The following is a 4,028-nucleotide window of genomic DNA, read 5'->3' as shown; positions in this document are numbered from 1 at the left end:
TGTGGAGCCTGGATGTCCCTGTGAGAGGTTGTGGCTGGGGTGGGGGAGAAGGGCTTCAGCAGATGCATACCCTGGCATCTGCACTGGGGTCCAGAGGTGAGTCCTTGACATGGAAGGGGAGTCACTGCCAGCCACTAAGACTGCAGCAGGGCTCTACCCTCTCTCTTGCTCTCCCATGGCTGAGGGGCCTGGAGGTGCCTCATGGTGAGGGCAGTGTGGAGGGTCCCCACTCCTGCGTGCCCCGTGCTTGCAAGGGAGCAGGTGAGGGCCCTTTCAGCATCACAGCAAGGAGCAATAGGAGAAAGGGCACAGAGGGGAGCTGGGTGGGAGTGGGATAGGCAGCAGTAGCCAACCTGCCCCCTCTGCCTTTCAGACCATTTCAAACACAGCTGTGTGCATATGCACAGTGGGTGCTGTGCTGCGGGAGCTGAGCTGTAACACCACTGGTGCTAGGGATTGTCTGGGAGCCTCCTTGTGTGGCAGTGCCTTGCTCTGCAGCTTGTTCACACTCAAAGATGATGCATGTGTCTGCAGTGGTGTCACAACAGCAGCCTCCAGGCCCTACCAGCTGCTTCCAGACACATCAGATGCTCAACATCCTTCCCCTTTCCCCGAGGTGCTCCTAACCTCCTGCTCCCTTACCCTACCCTGCCAGACCTACAGCTGTCCCCTTTCTCTATGCAGAGGCTTAGTCACAAGTTGCCACGACTGATTTCTGCTTGGCTTCAAAGGACATCATCATTACTCTGTGTTTATCGGTGTGACTGGAAGCTGTTTTCAACCCTTACTCCAGCTGGGAAGTTAAGGACCAATATCTTCCCATTTCCTCCATCTCAAATCTTTCACTTCCTGGGTTCCCTTTCAAATTCTTAGGGTCCACAAGTCTGTGTCCCAAAGGAGGATTTTCTCTGCTTTCCTGTTGCTGTGCCAACCAGCTTAGCTGCAGTGATGGCTGATATCCCAGCAATGGAAAAACTGTTTCTCCTTATATTTGTGTGTGTGTGTACTCATGTTTGCACAGGTGTGTGCAGTGGGAGAGGTTTGTGCATGTGCGTGTAAAAGCAGAGTGCAGATAGGTCCCCGGGAGTGCAGCAGTAGGAGTTTGTTTGCAAGTGGGTGTATGCAAACTGTGCGTGTGTATCTATGGAGCTGGTCCAGTCCTAGAAATGTGTATGTGAGCCATGAAATAGGAAAATGGATATTTACAGATCTCCATATTTCTGGTACAGCAGCTGTATTGTGCTTAGGAGATGAGGGTGATAAACTGAACAGAGTCCAGAGTCCTGGTAGGTTATATATGTACTTAGGATAATAGTGAGGAGGGAGAGACCTGTGCAGGCTTGTGTCTGCCTTAGGGAGTGCTGATACACAAATGTGCTTCACTTACAGTGGAGCCTGTTAAGGAAGAAGCTTGCTTGTGTTTGCAGAGTAAGAGGACAGCTGCACTGCTTGCCTGTGTGCAGCAGAGCGACTGTGCCTGCCTGTGGGGACCTGTGACAAGCCCGACGGACAGTCAATGGCAGCAAGCATGGTGGCTGCTTCTGCCTGCTCCCTCCCAGGTCCTGCACCAAGCAGACGCATGTTTAGCCTGCAGTGGCAGATGGCAGGACACGGTCTTAATTTCTTTAAAACTGTAAACCCATTCCTAGAGGCTGCACTGATCCACAGTGCAGCATCATGGTGGCTGGCGATGTTCTCTGCAAACTGCTGCCATTTTCACTTAGGCAGGTCCCTGTGTTTGTATCATGGCAGAGCTGTGTTTGTCTTCCCAAGCAAGCTGGGACACTGGTGCTAGGGGAAGGGTGGCTGCAGGACATCACTGTGTCATTGCAGAGACAGTCCTGAGCCACAGCTACTTCTGAGGAAAGTGGGGTCTCTGCCAAATCATCTGTAGCTCTTTTCTGCCAGGTGTCACCATGATACAGTGGATGGGTCAGGCAAGGCATGTCTCCAAAGCATTCATTTTTTTCCCTCTTCCAGCAGAAGCTCTTGCTGCAAGCCTGGTTTTACTTGCACAACAAACCCCAAATAATCCCAGGGAGTTTTACTATTTTCTTGTGCAGACAGGGTCAGAGATTAAAGCTCCAATCTAAATAATCTAATTCCAGAGATAATCCTTTTGCTGTCATCTCCAATCCAGTACCAGGGAGGCTTCCAAATAGCTCCTCATGGCAGGGCAGAGCTGGTCCCCTCTGGGCACCTGAGCCCCATAGCCCCTTGTGGTTCGGGAGCTGGCTCAAGCAGTGGGGCTGGCTCACGCTGACTTCTTAGATATCTCATTAGCCATGAGGTCTGCTTCTGACCTGCACAACTCCATTGCTCTTTTTTTGACACTCGAAATCCTGATCCCTTTTTCCTGCAGGAAACAGCTAATACCCAAAACGTGCCCCACACCACTTGTGAATGATCAGGGCTGTAGGTGGACCAGGCAGGACTGACTAAAGACTGAGAGTCATTTTGGCACAGCTGCCAGGGGACAGGGAGAGATCAAGAGACTGAGAAGAGAATGCTGAGCCTTTCACTTGTAGGTTACTGGTGTAAATCCAGCCTGCATCAAGGGACTGATGGCTCAGTGGATTAGTAACAGGATACAGAGCCTTTGACATCTGGGGTGCAAGCTGGCATCGTGTTGCTGGTGACCGTATATAACAATTCAGGGCCGGCAGTGTAGGCCACTGTGCACTCAGGCCATCACAGCATGTCCACCACCCTCTGCCAGCAGCCATGGCCAGACTGTAAGCCACAGTGAGAGCTCCTCCTTGCACCCGGATGAGCACAGCCACTATCTCTCCTCACTCACTGCTGCTCAGTTAGCTCCTCTTGCTTCATGATGAGCTGCTGATTCTTGGGAAATAATCAGCCAGGCTAGTTATTGGAAGATGCTGTGACTGGGGAGGCAGAGGAGGTATTGCAGTGCTCAGTGCCTTGCCTTCTAAAAAGGCTGAGTCCTCAGATGGAGGGGAAAGAGAGGGGTTTTCCCCTCTGTTCAAGGAGGGGAACTCTTTAGGGAAACTCTTCTCTTTTCAGGGAAGAGTTGCTGATATTTCACTGTGAGATGCGCAGGTGCCCTGGGACCCCTCGACAGGGGCCCCAGGCTTGGCACAGCCACAAAAGCCCCTGGTGACACTCCCAAGGCAGAGGATGAGCTGGGTTTGCTCCCAGCTGCCCTTGTACACATCTGGAGCCAAAGAGGCCCTTTCAGCTGAGGGGCCTGTCCTGGTCCTACCTAAATGTTAGCTAGTAAATACCTTCATGCCTTAATTCTTGCTCATGGGCACATTTGGTCTGGGCAGAGCAGTTTGATGCTGGGTTTGTAATGAAGCCCCAGTTACTGGTTACGTGGCCCCTGTGCCCACCAAGGCAGCAAAGGTCCCACCATGAGTCTTGTGCTCCCCAGCTCACTGAGAAGCACAACAGGGGTTCAGCCAGGCTCTGCCCAGCCAGCACTTGGGCCATTCTGTGTGTGAGACCTGTGAAAGCCCTGCTGACTCAGGGGCCAACAAGGCCAGCTGCCTCAGGCTACTTGGGCCACACAGGGGGCTGCGTGTGGCTCTTGGTGGGCCACCTTTGCTGCCCTGGCGGGTCTCAGGACTGGAAATACAAGGATTTACACACATGGACATCCATGTTTGTAACCTCAGCCCTGGCCACCTCAGACTCCTGATGATTCATACCATCCCTCTCCCCACTTCACTTTTGCAACTCATGGCAGTAACCTGGTGACACAGAGTGTATACGTGCTTTGAAGTTGTGCTCCTGACCCAAGCGCATCGAAGTCTAAGTTGAGAAATCTTAAGAGATTAGGGAAGATCGTCTGTAATTAGTACAAATGAGCTCTAATGAGACCTCCCTCAACCTCGCCAACTGGACAGCATTGTCCTGGCCATGGCTGCTTGCAGCATTCCTTTACTAACCAAACCTGTGGGATGCCCAACAGGTCACAAACACAGCAGGGATACAGGAGATTAGTCTGGATTTGATCAGATGCTGCCAGGGCTGTGGTCTGGTCTGTAACGCTGAGACGATTT

This window comes from Falco naumanni, chromosome 1 (assembly GCF_017639655.2).
Source record: "Falco naumanni isolate bFalNau1 chromosome 1, bFalNau1.pat, whole genome shotgun sequence".
In the NCBI taxonomy this organism is placed as follows: Eukaryota; Metazoa; Chordata; class Aves; order Falconiformes; family Falconidae; genus Falco; species Falco naumanni.
This window is presented reverse-complemented; position numbering follows the sequence as displayed.